This window comes from Mercenaria mercenaria, chromosome 2 (genome assembly GCF_021730395.1).
Source record: "Mercenaria mercenaria strain notata chromosome 2, MADL_Memer_1, whole genome shotgun sequence".
Taxonomy (NCBI): domain Eukaryota; kingdom Metazoa; phylum Mollusca; class Bivalvia; order Venerida; family Veneridae; genus Mercenaria; species Mercenaria mercenaria.
Window position 1 is genome coordinate 112,093,698 of NC_069362.1, and position 19,581 is coordinate 112,113,278.

The window sequence follows — 19,581 nt, forward strand, 5'->3', positions numbered from 1 at the left end:
AAATCTTCAACTTAAGTCAAAACTTATACTTAAGATGCTTTATGAATACGGCCCCAGGTAAATACCCTAATCCAGTCATCTTTTCAGGTACATGCGGGTCCATGGGTAGAACCAATGTCAGCGAAATACCCTACTCCAGCCAACTTTTCTGTTACAAGCGGGTCCCTGTGTAGAACCAATTTCAGCGAAATACCCTACTCCAGTTACATTTTCTGTTACAGGTGGGTCCCCGTGTAGAACCAATTTCAGCGAAATACCCTACTCCAATCATCTTTCTGTTACAGGTGGGCCCCTGGGTAGAACCAATGTCAGCGAAATACCCTAGTCCAGTCATCGTTTCTGTTACAGGCGGGTGGCTGGGTAGAACCAATATCAGCGAAATACATTTGTTTCGGTTAAAAGCTGGTCCCTGGCTTAAACCAACTCCAGCTAAATACCTTCTTCCAGGCATCTTTTCAGTTACAGGCGGGTCCCTGACTAAAATCAACGCCAGCTAAATACCTTCGTCCAGGCATCTTTTAAGTTACAGGCGGGTCCTTGACTAAAATCAACGCCAGCTAAATACTTCTTCCAGGCATCTTTTCGTTACAGGCGGATCTCTGAACAAAAATCAACGCCAGCTAAATACCCTTTTTCCCGGCATCTTTTCAGTTAACGGCGGGGGCCCTGACTAAAAAACAACGCCAGCTAAAACCTTCTTCCAGGCATCTTTTCAGTTACAGGCTGGTCCCTGACTAAAATCAACGCCAGCTAAATACCTTCTTCCAGGCATCTTTTCAGTTACAGGCGGATCCTTGACTAAAATCAACGCCAGCTAAATACCTTCTTCCAGGCATCTTTTCAGTTACAGGCGGGTCCCTGACTAAAATCAACGCCAGCTAAATACCTTCTTCCAGGCATCTTTTCAGTTACAGGCGGGTCCCTGACTAAAATCAACGCCAGCTAAATACCTTCTTCCAGGCATCTTTTCAGTTACAGGCGGGTCCCTGACTAAAATCAACGCCAGCTAAATACCTTCTTCCAGGCATCTTTTCAGTTACAGGTGGATCCCTGACTAAAATCAACGCCAGCTAAATACCTTCTTCCAGGCATCTTTTCAGTTAAAGGTGGATCCCTGACTAAAATCAACGCCAGCTAAATACCTTCTTCCAGGCATCTTTTCAGTTAAAGGTGGATCCCTGACTAAAATCAACGCCAGCTAAATACCTTCTTCCAGGCATCTTTTAAGTTACAGGCGGGTCCTTGACTAAAATCAACGCCAGCTAAATACCTTCTTCCAGGCATCTTTTAAGTTACAGGCGGGTCCTTGACTAAAATAAACGCCAGCTAAATACCTTCTTCCAGGCATCTTTTAAGTTACAGGCGGGTCCTTGACTAAAATCAACGCCAGCTAAATACTCTTTTCAGACAACTTCTCTTGTACAGGCTGGTCCCTGGGTAGTACCAACGCCAGCTAAATACTCTACTCAGACATATTTTCCGGTACAGACGGGCCCCTGGGTAGAACAACGCCGACTATATAGCCTCCTTACATGAACAAATTCTACATTTAAAATGGGATACTAAACCTACGGTGGTGAAAGACACTTTATTGGATGTCAGCAACCTCAGTTACTGGCAGAGGGGACACCAAATTCCTTTACTGGACTGAATTCATATAACAAATACGTTTTATTTGCATTTATTATAAGCAAATGAATTAGTATTTCATGACAATCCTAGACATAACATGTAGAACTATCGTGTACCAGATACAATAAAACCATATGATCTGTATGTTTTGTTATCACCATTACACATAACAAGATATTACAATTTTGCCTATACTTTTAGTTGATAGAAAGAAGAATGATCCATTGATACGAGAAGCTTTAAAAGCATGTATATCTACAAACGGAACTGCAAAGGTTTAAGTCATGGCTGTTAAACGGACATATGTGGAAGTCAAGACTATTACAGAAGGACATATAAGAGTGTAAAGATTTTTGCAACAGAACGTTTACTTTTAATCTATGGTATACAAGGCAGAATCTGGCATCCAGACATTGCAGCAAAATAAAGAAGCGCTTTTTTTGCGGAGCAGATTCTATATTTGTCAGATGTAGAGAACACAACCTGTCACGCGGCAATAGTCACAAATGAATTGATGCTTCCACACACGTACCTGCATAAATATAGAGGTAACAAAACGCATGTCTTCAATATCAACGAATGTACCCAAACGAAAAATGACATACAACATTTTAGAATGGAATATAGTTCTTTCTGTCTAATAAGGTCATGAAATAGCTGCACTACTTTAAAGTAACATGATAAAAGTTATGATGTTTTTGTTAGAAACTATGGTAACAAATACTGATGATGCTTAATCATGTTGAAAACAGTTGTGTGTATATTAAATAAAAAGCTGAAAAACTGTTTTAGTTGCATCTCAACAACAGAATTGTTGATATTTGCCATTTCCTAATTATATACATACATGTACTCTAATTTTGTACAATCGTAGCTGATTCTTCTCCAGTAAGATTCTAGCATTTTCATTGGATAAAAAGGTGGTCACGCTATAATCCCGTACATTTCTGTGGAGGGTCAGTAGACTTTGGTATCGTTTTAGGCTAAAATAATTGGTCTATAAAATAAATCAATTTGTATAGGCTTGTTAGTGACTCTCCACGGAAATATGTTGGGTCTGTATGGTAACAATTGGGACTTAGCTAACGTCTCGCCCCTATTTATCATAATGACCACCAAATAATTAATACTGTTTGGATTTTCCGGACTGTGTACAAGTACTGATACAGCTTTTCCTAACTATGATATACCAATGCTGAAGTGATAAAACCGTTGATGATTGATTTTTCTTACTATTTTAGCAAACATTGTATTCTACAATATGTTCGTTTCAAAGTTATTGTTTTGGCAATATATTATTCATATGTGGCTGTAGTATCGTGATGTGAAACCTGGGTGAGATTCCACTTCTGTGCAGAGTCGATTTAGGTCAACAATATCAAACGACTCTTTTAGAAGAAGATTCGAGCCGACAAGATCTTGTTGAAGCTGTCCTGTATCATCGAAAACAAACTTCATTACAGTTTTATGTTAAACAGTGTGTATATATAAGGACGTCATAATATAATTACTGGTCAACAGTTCATCGAACGTGAGTAACCTTAATTTGCGAGACTTTCTCTAAAATAAGTTTAAACAACACCAACGAGAATCATTGAGGAACACATTCTATGATCATTTCACAGATCAATCCAACGGAAAAAATGCACAAATGACTAAAAATGTAACTACTAAATAGCATAATCAACAAAATCTGTTAAACAATAACATATATAATTAATCAAATCAACAGGGGTATGCAATATTCATGGGGAATGTTCTTAGTATAATTGGAACGAAGCTGTACTAGCGTCAGAAGCAAAGACATTCTCAATCAGAAACATCGTACTTGTATCTCGGTATACTATATGGCCTAGAATACTGCTTAAGCCGGTGCTAGGGGGACGTGGGCAGTGTTGCATTTTCCATTACTGCTCATGAACAGACTCAATCAACCGGTCTGCAAATTTTCACTGTTTGCCTTGTTCTCGGTGCTTCCGAGGGATCTACTTTCCAGATTTTATTTTTCTTCAAAACAGCGGGTGTTAAGTGCTGTGTGGCGGCCGTAAAAAGTCGCCCCGACTTCATCTCAGGGGTTGTTATATTTTTGGTTCTTCGGGATCATTGATTTCAACTCTTTAGATTTGAAGATTGAATTTCTGCTTAAGCCGGTGCTAGGGGGGCGTGGGCAGTGTTGCATTTTTCCATTATGCTATGAACAGACTCAATCAAACGAGTCTGCCCTAACTACAGTTGGATACAGTTCCGTTGTATAGACAATGAGACATCCCCATCCGCACGCTATCCCCATTTTGGAAGCCAAAGCAAACGCATTTGTGACTACACCACGATGTGGAGTGTCTGCATTGTATTAAAAATAAATATTTAATGCAAAATATATTGTAACACCGCGTTACAATACCCGCAAATGCCAAAAAGAAGAAAGAACAATGACATTGCGCCCATAGGAAAGAAGCCAGTAAGGAATAATACTTTTGCTACAACTTCCCACCAAACAAAATCGATGGTAAAACACTAATATACCAAACCCATATAGGAGCGTTTTAAAGTAAAAGTGGGGGAATCTGGGATCGTGGAGAAACAACAAAACAACAAAATCATATGACATGCTCAGTAAATAACAATCAGTCGAAATGTTTCCACTGATTCTCTCTGTTGGGGGTGGGGGGGGGGGCGGTGTAACCTTATCCTCACGACATCTCCTTTAAGGAATCAAACGTTTCTGTTGTCTTGAAAAACAGAATACATAATATCTTTAAATGCTCAAACAGAAAAAAAACGTGAGGTGTATGGTCTCCGTGACAACCTGATAACTGGCATTGTGTCTGAAATCATTCGTCCTCCACCTCCGATTCATGTGGGGAAGTTGGCAGTTACTTGCGGAGAACAGGTCTGTACTGGTACAGAGTCCAGGAACACTGGTAAGGTTAACTGCCCGCCATTACATAACTGAAATACTGTTGAAAAAAACGGTGTTAAAACAAAAACAAACAAACAAATAAAAGGATGGTAAAGACAGTTTTGCGAAGATCCATCACGTGTTTTTTTCTCTAGTTTTAGTTCTGGTGACCCCTACAAGGGTTTAAACGAAACCACCTAAAAATATGGATGGTTATGCCAGGACGCTACAGACAAAAATGTTGTATTCTGACCAGCAGTTTTATAGGTGAAGATGGTTAAATGAAAATGGTGGCGCAGGAGTAAGGACGACAGACTACGGACGATGGGGCATTCACCTGCACTAATAGCTCACCCTGAACATAGTCCATAGTCCAGGGAAGATATTTATAAAACCGTTCAGATTTAATTTGTTAGAATTTACAGATGAAATTTCCACCTGTTTTCCTATCTAAGTAAATTTTCGTTACTTCAGAAAGGGAAGGATTGCTAAAAGCATAAAAATATTTGTTTGCGTGCTGACGCGGACACACAATTTAAGTGTAACGTAGACACACATAGTCTCATCAAAATGCAATCACTGTTACTATTACATAACACTAAAGCGTGCTAGTTAGCAAACATGATACTTAACGTTAATGAATATGTTCAATGTTAAATTATGACGCCTACCAACGTATTGTATAATGCCAACAACGACCCCACACAATCCAGTAAACACGAAGAAAAATATGCAGCAGTACTTTCGTCCAAATCTGAAAGTAGAATGTAGTATTTACTTATTGAATGGCTTAAAAGTATATTGACCGATGTTCCAAGGATCTATGAGCAATAGTTTTGAAAATTGACTGGCAAGCAATGCAACAGTCAAGTGTTTTATTTCATGACTTACGTAATTAAAATTAATAATGTTTTTTTCTTTCTTTCTTTTAAATTTTCAGGCTGAATATTCTAGTAATTAGATATGTGTTAAATATAGACCGGTCAAATTGCACAAACTATTGACCGAAGACTAATATTAGGAATCTAATAATCAGAATATGTCATTATGTCAGGGTGTGAAAGTTATAAAGTACTGTGACAATGTTATAAGGTCCCACATTAGAATTGGCTCCGGCTGGACATTTTTCCCTCGGTATGAAATGTTGTTTCACGCATTTGTGTCGACCTCAACATTGACTTTCGATCCTGTAGAAATTACTACATTTTATGTCCTTACCAACATTTTAAATTAACGTTTTCATAGTAAACAACTTGTATTTGGGCCGCTGAGACTATAATTTTGAAACAATGATGGAGGTTTCAAGAACAAATGTAACTTACCTTTTGGCTAAATACATGATGGAGAAACTAGCAGGTGCTTCTATTATGTTCATCAGAAACATGTTCAAGTATAAATTTCCCGCCAAACTGTTTACACCAAAATTCAAGCCATAGTAGGAGTAACTGATTGACATCCTGGAAAAAGTACACTTGACAGATATAATGTCAAACACGTATCTTTAATTTAAATATTCAATTGTATTACGATTTTGTTCAATGTAATCGCAAAATTTCCCAGAGTTAAATTAGTCATAACGGCACTTAAAACAAAAAACTTCGAAAGAGAATACCTTAACAAAGACCATTTTTCATCTCATCAGAAATGGTGATCTTATCGACATGGGTGAAAGTTCTCTGTTGATGTTCTTGCTAAATAGCAATCTTTGAATTTTATTTGTATTTCTTTCCCGGTTTTCAGGAAGGCGTTCAGAACGGAGCTATGTTGCCAATAAAGCCAATGGCAGCTTGTTTTTTAAGGCTCTGAACAGGTGTTAGTGGAGTAGTATTTAATTAAAAAGGAAATGTAAAATGCAAACCATATAAACATTAGGCCAGTGGTTGTCTTAACCAGTTCTCTTGTTTTGAAGAGATGTAGAGCCGTGTAGTGTGCCGTCATCCTATCAGAGTCACTTTTAGCCGCTTCTTCCATTATCCTACTGGTGTCTGGTTTCGGTTTGCCGTTTAATTTGGCAATCGTGTAAATAACTTTTTCAGCAGCATCATAGCGTCCCTTGGTAACAAGCCAACGAGCGCTCTCTTGTACAAAACTGAAGTATATAGATCTACATCAGCAAAAACGTTTGTTACAAAATTTAATGTAACAGTCTGGTTTCAGTATCCAATAAACGACTTATTTGTTTCTTTATTTGTACACAGGTCATTTATTAGAATACTGACTTCCAGGCACGTAAACTAAAGCTCTGGTGCTTAGTTATATGATTCTTAACTGTCATTTTTTATCATAACATACTTAACAATTTGCTTAACTTTTTACTTAACACTTCACACACAATAAACGCCATCAAATCATCAGGAATGGAATATTTCATTGAACAAAAAATTTAAAGGCTCTGTCAATTTTCCGAAACTGTTTTTTAAAATTGGGTAAATGGAGACAACCATTTAAATTGTACACATTGTTTGACACAAGATATTTACCAGTAAGTAAGCAAAAACGGCACACCAATTGCAGCAGTTAGCAGATGTAATTTTTTCCAGTCCTTCAAGGCCCATGCTGCAAGAGCAAACAGACCTGCTTCAAACGCCCAAGCTGGAACTGCCACAATACGAGGTCGCCATCTGGTTAGAGCAAACTCAGTCATGACGTTGACGTAAACTGTCAGGAAGAACTCTATACCTATGTATCAAATTGAAACTGTCATCGTTTATTTTGAAGATAAAAATATCTGAAAACAAAAATGTTATCAATGTCGTATTTTTATGGCATTTTTTTTTTCGTGAATTTTCTGTTTTAAGTTTCAAATATCTGCATCTTTATTTTGATAATAACTTGATCATTTCGGAACATACAACATTACTTTAAAACTATATATTACTTTCGTTAGTAACCTAAATTCTTGCATAAAAACTACTTTTTTCACTGGATCCGCCCATGTATAAACGGGAGAAAAATCGTGTGCAAACAAGGCAATTCACGTGCTGTTAATACATGATTTTTATTTTTGAAATGCTTTGCCAGGGACGTATGTATGTATTTCTGCTCAGACTGATATTTGGCATCTGCATCTTGTTTCTTCCATAATAACCTCTTCTTGTAGCATTATGGATACACTGTAATCCATAGTATGTTTAGCTGTATCAGTTTCCAACCCCAAACGTACTGCCCCCATCAATGTACGCTCTAGCTTCTCTTAGAGTTTACTCCCTTTACAAAGCGTCTGTTCAGTTATTGTAAATAACTGTGAATAAATAAGTATCGCGTGTAACTTGTGCTATTGCCCGTTTTTAGGTATTATATTAATGATTTTTGTTAGTACCAGTCGGTTTGTTTGTACCTGATTGTTCGCAGAATTCATATAATAAACCTCGAAAGCTAGTCACTAGCTTCGTACTCATCCGTACTCTGTTTGTTCGTACTCAAAATAATTCGAATGTAAAGTAGTTATTCTTAAAATAATTGTGTTCCGGTTTTTCAAATTTTTTAGTTATATGCAAAATTATGTGTAATGTAACGTTTGTAATAACTAAAAATAAAAATAAGATGCTCAAAAACCTTCAAATCACGCTTTTAGTAGTGTTGTTGTTATGTGTGCCCCGGTTATGGATATTTAAAACATGTTTACCGTTTCCAAGAACAACAAGAATGGTAAATAAAAAATGTACCGGAATCGTCAAGTCATCACGTATGAAAACAATGCATTTAGTCGTCGTGTAATGTTTTTTATGCAAGAATAGCGACAATACACGTTTGTTTTGTGTATTAACGCCTGCAGAAGCCCTTGGGATATGTTTGTGACCTCGACCTTCGGTCTCGGTCACAAACAATCCAGCGGGCTTCTGCAGACGTTAATACACAAAAAAACGTGTATTATCCCTACAGTGACACTTTGTTGGTTCATCTTAGATGACATGGCTATTGGCAACAAACACGCGTATCCACGAATTTTCTTTCTGGAACACAGCATGTTTTTCACTAATGAATACACAGATAGGAAAATATCCAATAGTAGGACTACTTTTGTTTAAGTTGCGGCGTTCCATGCGTGAAAAGGTAATACCGTTTTCAAACGAGTTTTCAATCTCATTTTGGCTGATGTAGCAGTAGAAATAGGTCTAAGAATATATTAAACGGCTCTGCAATGATTCACTCAGCTCTCGTGGATTTTGCCAGACCGGATCACACTCGGCGCAAGCACCTCGTCAGATCCATTCCTGGCAAAATCATCTAAGCCAAACTCAACATTGCAGATAACGTTGTTTAGTTAATAATTATAGCAAAAGATAAGAGGTAAGTGTAGATTTCTCTGAAGCACAGAACACAAAAACACAGCCACAGAGCCACGCATTTGCAAAGTAGGCCCACAACAAAAAGAAGCTGTAATGGAAAAATATTTCAGACGGGTTGCTTCAAACATCCAACAAGTACATATTTATTTATGCTAAATATAGATGGAGGAGAAGGAAATGGTAAGGGGCAAATTGGACGCGTGGGGAGGGAGGGGGTGGGAAGGAACCCGAAGGGGAAAGTTGAACAAGGACGAAGATACAAAGGGAATGCTACATTCCTTAATAACAGTCACACAAGAACGTACACCACGATAGCCAATTTTAAATTGATATCCTATTCGAATTCGCTAATCAGCTAACAAAGCCCTAGAAGATTTGTCTCAAAACGAAAAATCGACCGAACCTCAACAGTATATATTTCCATCACGAAAAAGGTAAATACATTTAAAAAGTTCCTCAGTCTGGCTTAGCTTATTGTTTTACACTGAAAAAAGGAATTCAGCAGAAACAATGAATAAATATGTAATTACTAAACAAAATCGACTTTCTCATGTTTTTGCTCATTCTGTTTATAGATTTTCTTATTCCACATTGGCAGTCAAATAATGCTACAACTGTTGCATGTTACATCCATAGTTAAAAAGTAGCTGTTTTAATGACAATTTTAGCCGTACAGTTTTGTTGTATGTAATTGTCTGGGTATGTGCAGAAAGGCCTTATAGTATCATTATAAACAATATTTACCCATGCCAAGAAGGAATCTAATAGCCGCATACATTTGCCAATTTACAGAAAAGTATGCTACAACGTTGAACAGAGTCAAAGTTAAAAGCGACAGAAAAAATGTTGGCTTCCTGCCAAAAAAATCCCCAAGATGACCAGAAATGAAACATCCAACAAGCACGCCAGACATCTGTATTGTGGTAATTAAGGCAGCTATCCATTTGTTGTCACATACAAGGTTCCACTGAAAAACGTATAGTTAATCTTACTAGGATATAAAATTTCAATTAAAATTCAAATGTAATAATAGGGCTTGAGCTTGAGAATATTTCTTCCCTGACGTTCTGAAGATACAGGAAAACTCCAGTCCTAATCGCATTCTTTGAAATCTCACTGTGATTAAAGGACAGTCAAATATAGTTTTCCACCTTATCTTGTTCCACAAAATCCCCCCTGTATCTACTCTTTGTTAACATATTACATTAATACAAAGTCATATAAAGTTGAACTTTGTTCGCGCGAACTCTACAGAACCGGCAAAATTTGTTCGAGGTATTGGTAATTCGAGCCATCAAACAATATATATTTTAAAGGGATTTTTCCGGGACCTGAAGGGACGTGTTCGAATTATCCGAGTTCGAGTGAACAAAGTTCAGCTGTATATAAAATTTGTCATTAAACATTGTTATTTTCAAATTACTAATTTTAGAATTGCATTTTGAACGGAAGCATTTTTCTAAAATTTTCATAAAAGTTTACATATAACTTTTGCAAAAATGAAATGAGTTTAAAATTTTTCTTGAAAAAAAAAAATGTATAACAAGCATTAAAAATTCTTGTCAAAATTGTGCTGTAAAATCAAGACTAAATTCACTGTATTTCAGGAAATGTTTGGCCCGTATTGTTATATTTTAAAAGTACCTCATTCACAACGGTATTCATGTCATCGCTAAATACATATCCATCACATTCCGTTATATTTTCTGGACTGCACACATTATCGAAATTTTCTTCCTGTTTACTCGAATTTCTGCACATGAAATCGGGTTGCTGTCCATTGAATGTCATGGCTAGCATACTCCAGGCCGCGATAGACTTTGAGGATTGCCCAATTAATGATATTATCCATTGGAAGCGACCGCACCCGCCTAGATCTCGAATCATATCCTCAAGTAATATATTATATGACATCTTTTTCGGTCACCTTGGAAAGGGAAAAATGAGGGTGTTATCATAAAAATCACAGCACAACTATAAAAAATCACCAAAAATGCCTTCCAAGATCAACATAATATCATTTGTTATCTTTTAACACAACTCGTTTGACTCATTCAATGCAGCATCACTTTTCATTATTAAAACTTTCGAGCAGCGTACGTAATACAAAAAATCTTCTCAGATCAACACCACTTCATTTATAATCTTTTTATACAATTCTTTTGACTCATTTAATGCACAGCATCACTCTTTATTAACAATTTCGAGCAGCGCAAAACAATTTTCAGAAAAAGATAGTGAAAAGCAATGTAATAGATAAACTGCCAGACTAAGTATTAGAACTGGAAATCATCTGTATTAAAAATTTGCAACAGTTTAATATAAGTGTTACCTCTATGTCTGCACGAGCTCATTTAAATGATATATACATATAGCCCATTCGAAAAATTAGAGACACTGTTATGTATAATATTATACAACACTTTGATTGACAACACAAATCTTAAGTTAACAGTTGTTGAAGTGATCCCGGTATATCAAGAGATGTTTACCCTCAGTGCTGCTCTTATAAGTTGCACCACTAAACACTAAAAAGCTGAATGAAATTTGACCGTTACGTGAAAAGATGCGACGTCAGGTAAAAAAAATGTCATATCTCAGAACACTTTATGTAACTACAAGATAATGTGGCATGCGAGTCCTGAAAATATACCTTTGAATACATAGGAGTGTTGATTCAGAAACTATCAAAAGAAAATAACTAAATTCATACTGTCAAAAAATCTCAATGAAAAGAGGTAAAAAGAATGATTATCACGAATGCATATATACGGGAAGCTTGGTAAATTCTTTTAATATTGACGTTTAATTCCTAATCAAAAAAGCGACATTGATGCTCACCACAGCACTGATGTTGTTGTTATTTTCAGCCGATCACGGAAAACATATGTAACTATCCCATTTCTTGAAGAGATGAAAATATTTATATCTTTTTGTTTTTATATCTGGTAATTACCCATTTTCACTTAAGAGGTTGGAAACAGACAACTTTCTTGCCTTGAAGTTGCACGCACGTGTCTTCAGGTTCTGTAACGATCCTGTTGTGAGCTTCTTATCCCTATCCCTGAAACACCGATACTACTTGTACGTATTTTTTTTTTTTGTTAATTGTTTTTTATCATTTTGTCTCATTTGTTGTCTTCACAGTCGCTATCGGTTATACTATAATGTTCTTCCGGTGACTTCTCTGTAAATACGTGTAGCGCAATGGTACCATCATACGATTTAGTGAAATGGTGAAGCGCGACAGTACGACAATATGATGTTACAAATGACACTTCGCCAAACACTGTCATACCTTCATGCTCCGCCATCGTACCATCATACCTTCACGCACCGCCATCGTACCGTCATACCTTCACGCACCGCCATCGTACCGTCATACCTTCACGCACCGCCATCGTACCGTCATACCGTAACGCACCGCCATCGTACCGTCATACCTTCACGTTCCGCCATCGTACCGTCATACCGTAATGCACCGCCATCGTACCGTCATACCTTCACGCACCGCCATCGTACCGTCATACCTTCACGCACCGCCATCGTACCGTCATACCGTAACGCACCGCCATCATACCGTCATATTTTCACGTTCCATCATCGTGCCATCATAACTTCACGCTCCGCCATCGTGCTATCATACATTAACTCTCCGCCAACGTGCTGTTGCACTTCACCAGCGTATTGCCACCGTCGTTATTTCGCGCTTCACTAGATCTAAGTCAAATTTCTTAAGAGAATGCTTTAAGATTTTAGAGCTTTTTTATAAACTCGTGGTAAAGGATACAAAAATGTCCGCTTTAGTCCGATCTAGTAATTTTTACTATTATTATACCAGATTTGTTGAGCGCCATTTTCATATGAAATAAACGTTCAAGGGCGCTTAACAATTAAACATGTGACATATCGCAGATATGTAGGAAACTCACGAAACATGACATATGCAATCATAAGAACAACTTAATTCAAGTGAAACTCAAGTCTTGCAAAACATGCACATAGAATGTCATAACCATTAAAGTGTAACATGATGAAATAAAGGATAAATTGCCAATTTAGTTAATTACATGATGAATTGTACAGTAAAGAGATCTTCATCACAAAAATAGCAATAACATATTCATTATGGGTAGGAACAGTCACATTTGGTATCCATGTGTTGTAGAAAACTTTGAAAAGGTGTGTTTTGAGAGCTCTTTTGAATGGATTTAGTGATGAATCTTTTCTGAGATTGTAAGGGAGAGAATTCCATAGTTTTGCGGCGACAGCTATGAAATTTCTATCACCGTAGAAAACCAGTCGACTTTTTTTTGTGGCACAAGGGTTGTTGCTGCACTTGCTGATCTCAGTTTCTAGTTTGCACGTAAACCTCTAGCAAGTCTCTCATATACACCGGCGACTGACCATGCAAGGCCATCAATGTCTGAATGAGAATGTTGTATTTAATTCTGTCTTGTATTTGAAGCCAGTGAAGATCTTTACGGATTGGTGTTATATATTTAAAACGGGTTGTTTTCGTAATAAGCCTTGCAGCTGTGTTTTGAACATTTTGCAGTTTGCTCGTTGTTGATTTCGGCACGCCATACAATAGGGCATTGTAGTAATCTAATCGTGAGGTCACAAGCGAGTTTATAAGGGTTTTGGTGGCATCAATTGTCAAATATGGTCGAATGTGACCAATTTGTCGTATTTGGCCATAGCATGTACGAGTCACAGAATTAACATGATAGTCCATGTGCATGTTCGAATCAAGCGTAGCACCAAGGTTTCGAACAGTTTTTGATGGCCTTATGCTCGAATCGCCAACTTTCAGTTCTAAATTTTTAACATGTTTGGAGTGTTTTTGACTCGAAAAAAGAATTACTTCAGTTTTGTCTGCATTCAATTTTAACATGTTTGAATTCATTCATGAGTTTCATTTGATTTACTCGCGTGATGTGGGTGCTTATGCTTGGTCAACGTATAACATAAGTTCGATATCTGCATAAATGGGTAGACCTGGTTTCTACAGAGGACCATGCTTGTGTACCGGTAGAAGTGCCCAGAAACCCTTGGGAACATGATTTCATAGACTGGTCAAGAATTGCTCGAGCATATGTTTGTAGCGGTCTTCTAGATATGATGCCACCCATTGAAGAGGCTTATCAGCGAATCCTAAGTTAAATTCGAGTCTATGAAGAAGGGCGTTATGGTCAATGGTGTCGAATGGAGCCGACAGGTCCAACATCACAAGTACTGTGACATCACCTTTGTCTAGGAATTCGAGAATGTCGTTCTGAACTTGTAACAATGCGGTTTCAGTTGAATGAAAATTTCTTTATGCTGACTGGTTTATTTCTTGTAATTGCTTGTTTGTCAAATGTTCCTCAATTCTTCTGTTTACCACGTACTTTTCAAGTATTTTTGAGAGGTATGGCAGATTGGAAACAGGTCTGTAATTCTTGAGTGTGTTTTGGTCAAGACTTGGCTTTTTTAACAATGGTCTTATTCGTGATGTTTTAAATGATTTTGGCACGATTGCACTTTGTAGAGAGATGTTAACAATTTTCGTCAATATTGGGAGAAGTTCGTTTATACACGATTTCAAGAGCCATGTAGGAAGAGGGTCTAATTCACATGACTTACTAGCTAACTGTTAACAAGCTTTTTCACCCCCTCCTCTGTTGCTGGACTGAAACTATCCAAACGCGCAGTATCACATAGTTCTATGCGTCCGTCTTCTGGAGTTACTGATTCACTCTGATTCTGGGATACAGTATTTGTTCTGATTGTTTCTATTTTATCTATGAAGAAATCGCTGAACTCCTGTGATTGTACTTCTGGGTTCTTGCCTGATTAAAGTGCAACTTCGCTTGGACCGTTCAATAAATGTTTCGTTAACGTTATTTTGTAATATTTAATTCTACTTCTTATGATTATCTACACGACACGCAATACGACATTTATTTCAAGATACGTACCTTGTAATATAATTTCAACTTTAACTGTAAGAAGAACTTTAATTATTTGAGGTTAGAGTTTATAATAATGAAATTATTATGAGTAATAAAAAACATTCAAAAATAGTTAGGCCTTATTAAGGTTTAGCAGTATATCACAAAAGAACAGCTTTTTTAGTAAATAACAGCATCTTGAAACACAACTTATCTGTCCAAATACATGTTTTACTGTTCTGTCCCACAGAGTTGGATACTTAAAATATTCTAAATGAGTTGTCCCCCCTTAAATAAGAATGCCATTTGTAAAGAAATAAATGTAAACAATTGTCAAAAACGATGTTTTACCTAGTTATGTAAAGTTTAAAGACTCGCACGATGTTGCAAATGCATCAAAACGAAGACATGTAACAGCTTTTAAAAAATGGTGAGTTTTTAAAGGCGCTGAACTGTCCAGAAGTGTGGCCCCTTCATGAAGTCCCTTTCCGGAATTCAATACATATATGAGTAAATTGACAAAGGTTTTGTAGAATAATATAAATGTTTTATACGCTGTTAAATTTTCATGTAAAACAATGCTTTCTTTCTATGATTTGATGACATTTGAACATTTCTCTCCGAAACATGGACCTATACCTTAAAAACAGAAAATGATCGACTCACCAACTCTCCTACTGAGAACAGGGAAATATACAATCCACGCAATATATAATTTCTCTTACTTTCCTTATTTTCTGGTGTTTGAACTTGAAACCATAATTGAGAAGTAACATGTGTATATTAAGAAATATAGTACACACAGACCACTTTCCCCCGAAAATAATGTATAATACCGGTCACTGTGAATTAAACAGAGATAAGGCCATATGTTTTAAAAATGTGATAATATCTAAAATCCTTATTTCCATGAATTCATAAAGAAAAAGAAAATCCCTTAAACTTCTCATGTTTAATACTAAGACATTCAAACCTCCTTTGAGCATTGCTACATACCTGATGACGAACTAATTTCAGCTTTAACTGTTAGAAGAATTTTGATTAGTTGAAAGCGATCTGAAAAGGTAGGCTCGATTGTGTACCCGTTTTCGCCCGGTACGCCGATTTCGCCAGGTTTGTATTCGTTTCAACCGGGCTTAGTAGTTGCGTGCGCATTATTTCGCTACACATGCATGACATGCCGAATACATCGTGGCGCATTTCAAGTTTCAAGTTAATTTTTCTTATGTTTGGTCCGAATGGGCATCAACATTTACAATTTTCATAAAAAAGAAACAAATTAAAAAAAAAACGCCCAAAAAATCCCTAAAACACAATGCTAAAAGTAGTTAGCTTACCATAAAGCATATTATACAATGCAAAACAGCTTTTAACTTTCTAGTATTGTGAGATGAAGTATCCTTAAAGAATCTTGCCCAATGATAGTTAAAGTATATCATACAATGTAAATTACGTTTGAACTTTCTAATATAGTAAAATAAAATATCATTATAGAATTTTGCCCAATGATAGTTAGACTATCCACGGTCACCTTTAACATAAACATATAAACATTCTTAGACTAATTTTCGTTAAAAGACACAAACATTCAAAATATCTTAATGAGATCAGGTAAAAAAAGGTAAAGGAAAATTTGGGGAAAGTGATAGATCATTTTATTTTGGACATTATTACCTTGAATAATTCGCACTCATATAAGTAATGAAATTCATGTCCTAACCTATTGTAAGGACATTGTTCACAAACTCCCATGTTACGATTCAAACCAATAAAACTCCCCTTTTCTACAAGACGTTTATGATTACTGCATCTAAAATGACAGAGGGATGTTGCTAGACTCCTTTGTAAAATTTTTAAATAGTGTTCAAGTTCAAAGAAGATTTAAATACCTTTTAAGTAGAGCATTTACTTGAATTTGACAGTTGTTCATTCCAAGTTTGCAAATGTCATACTGATCTTATATCCTATCTTTAATAATATTTTTTAAAGAAAATAATGGTGATAAAACGGTTTGATCTGCCCGATAAAACGGTTTGATCTGCCCAATAATTAGCAAAAGATAATAGGTAAACGGGGAACAAAAAAAAATACAGGATGCGAATAAGTACGGATAGGTACGGCGTACTACGTTAAACTTGCCCAGCGCGTTGGACGGGTCTACGGTGAACTGCATTGAACTACGCTTAATAAGTACGGGCAGCCTCGGATAACTACGTTCAGTTACGGCAAGGTACGTTTAAATACGTTTAACTACTGATGAATAAGTAGCGGGAGGTAATGGGTTCGATCCCTAAACGCGTCATACCAAAGACGTAAAAATGGTACTAGTAGCTTCCTCGCTAGTACTAAGACTCGTCAGTCCGGTATCAGTATAATGTGACTTGGTGGGGTATCATGTCCCGTGTCTACGGCGTGATATTCCAGTGAGGCAGCACTATAAAGTTAGACATTGTGTTCACTGCTGCAAGTAGACACCATCGTTTCTATGACTGAAATATTGCTGAAAAAGACGTTAAACCCGAACACAAACAAAATAAACGGATGAATATGTTTCAACCAAGTTGGACTAAAGTCTTGATCGAATGGGTACGGATCGCTCAAACTTTTGTGCATGTTCAAAAGGTGGAGAAACTTGCAAGTTTGGGATAGTTCTTGAATACGTTTTGACCAAGTGCTGGTACGGATTAATACGGGTTACTTCTTTGAGGTACGACTCAGGTACGAACGATACGGATTACTAAGTTTCTATCCGTGGCTAGACGTAGCCATCCGCGCCTGTGTGACTTGGGTTTTAGCGAAATATGCCTTGGTATTAAATACAACTGTTTATAAACACTTATGAAAGAGGAAACACTCGCGGACAAAACATAATACATTGAGACTCGTGATAGCTACGCTTGTATTTTAAAGAGGTGTTCAAATTAACAAGTGCACCGCTTGTGGTAGCCCTTAGGAAAAAGGAAGGCAGTAAAACTGCAGTTTTTCAGCATTATATTTCAGGGCATTCAAAACGCAGTTTTTAGCAGTTGTTTGTCTTCAAATGCCTGCATTTACATATTTAATAAAAAAGCAGTGAAGATGCAGTTAAATTGGCTGAAATATGTAAATGAGCTAAGAAGTATAATTATGTCATAAAAAACTGCAGCAAAACTGCAGGATCAGTTTTATGCAGTAAAATGTTATCACAAAACACTGCAAAAATACTACAATTCTTGCTCCAACCATTTAAGTGACTTCACAAAAAACTGCAGAAGAACATGCATCAACTTGTCCAAGGGGAGTAATTCATTCTAAACTTGCTTTTGAATATTAAACTGTCTGTGATGATTAAGCCAGCCATAAAATGTACAATGAGCTGACTTTCTATTTAAATACAAAACCTCAGATTCATTTATACAAATTATGAACTGGTTTGTCATTTATCTTGTAAATCCTCTGAATTTGCACATTTTCACCAGTTTCCACCAAATGACTATAAATCCAATCAGCCTGTGCAAGAGTTTCACACTTTAATCCATTAAAACAGTTGTTATCAATTACTTCACTATGTGTGCATAATATGTGTTAAACATTGCATTTGAGCAGTTATAATCCATTTTTACGTTTCACATGCTTTAGTTTTCACTGTGAGCGGCCATCTTTCGCACTGCATTATGGGACATCAGGAAGCAGTATTTAGCAGTTTTTTAATATTGCTGTTCATAAAAGATGCTAAAAATACTGATTTTTGATTAAAAATTAATTAGTAAAAAAAAAAAAAGAAATAAATAGAAAATAATTGCATTTAACTGCGTATAAAACATCTACAAAAACTAACTTCAAAATAACTACAAAAAAACTGGCCAACACCAGTTTTCAATCCTTTAGTTATATGCAGTTTCTAAAAAAAACCCTGCTTTTTACTGGTCATTTCATGCTGGAAACAGTTTTAATAACTGGCAAAAAACTGCCGTTTCACTGCAAAAAGACTGCAAAATTGAGCAATTGTTTTCCTATAAGGGAGTCCAAATAATAGGACGTTTCGGGACAGTGTGATAACTTTTGACTGTCGCTGTCTAGTCATTCCGATAAGCCAAATTAATAACACTTCTCCTGTGGGTGCCATCGCTCGTCTGCAATTGCTGGACAATATGAAAGGAAATAGTTATAGCTCTTAGCCTTCTTGCTCAAAGCTATAGTTAGTATTCAAAAAAGTGAACTCTAATAAAATTCTAATTCTCTAAGTATAAAAACGGCCAAAATTCTGACAAAATACATATTAGAGTTTTCGTTCTTGGCCTACGTAGTCACATAATGATTATGAACATGCGTGCAAAGTTTCAAAGGTGTAGCTCTGATAGTTTAGGGAAAAAGACAACCTAAACAAAAGTTTTAATCGACGCCGACAATCAAGTGACGAGAATACCCCGTACATTGTTTTTTCAGACGAGCTAATAACCGGTAAACATTCTTATTTAAATTTTCGAAACAGTAACTTTTGCCCAGACGGTCTCGTTTGCATCGCTAGCATTGTCGCAGTATAGTAGCATCATTAACAGAGAGATGTTCAGCTTATTACGTTTTTGTAATTATTCTAAGCAAATTGACAAAATTCGATAGACTGTCACTCGTGACTTTTCGGTATCGTACACACGGAGAAAATCGCCCAAGTCAGGTAACAGTTTTGTATATAATTACCTTACAAGTTGACAGATTTTAATAAAATAAATAGCTTCGGAGACAGGAAATGAAAATTTTCCTCGCTACAAAGCGCCTGTTTGGGCACTTTTTACATTTTTCTCAAACGCTTCGCCAAACTATGTTTTTCATAGACTAAAGTGTAGGA

The 19,581-nt window shown here is 36.5% G+C and overlaps 1 protein-coding gene and 1 long non-coding RNA gene across 5 annotated transcripts in view; one reads left to right on the plus strand and one right to left on the minus strand.

Moving 5' to 3' along the window:
* Positions 1-2,420, plus strand: part of LOC123564936 (uncharacterized) — a 41,107-nt gene extending 38,687 nt beyond the window's left edge. For both annotated transcript variants that reach the window (XR_008370010.1, XR_006689060.2), the window contains one exon: positions 1,834-2,420. This is a non-coding gene — a long non-coding RNA (uncharacterized LOC123564936). The remainder of the gene's footprint in view (positions 1-1,833) is intronic.
* The window catches only part of LOC123564966 (organic cation/carnitine transporter 2-like), a 178,958-nt gene that overhangs the window by 63,940 nt on the left and 95,437 nt on the right, over positions 1-19,581 (minus strand). The gene's annotated exons all lie outside the window — the stretch shown is intronic.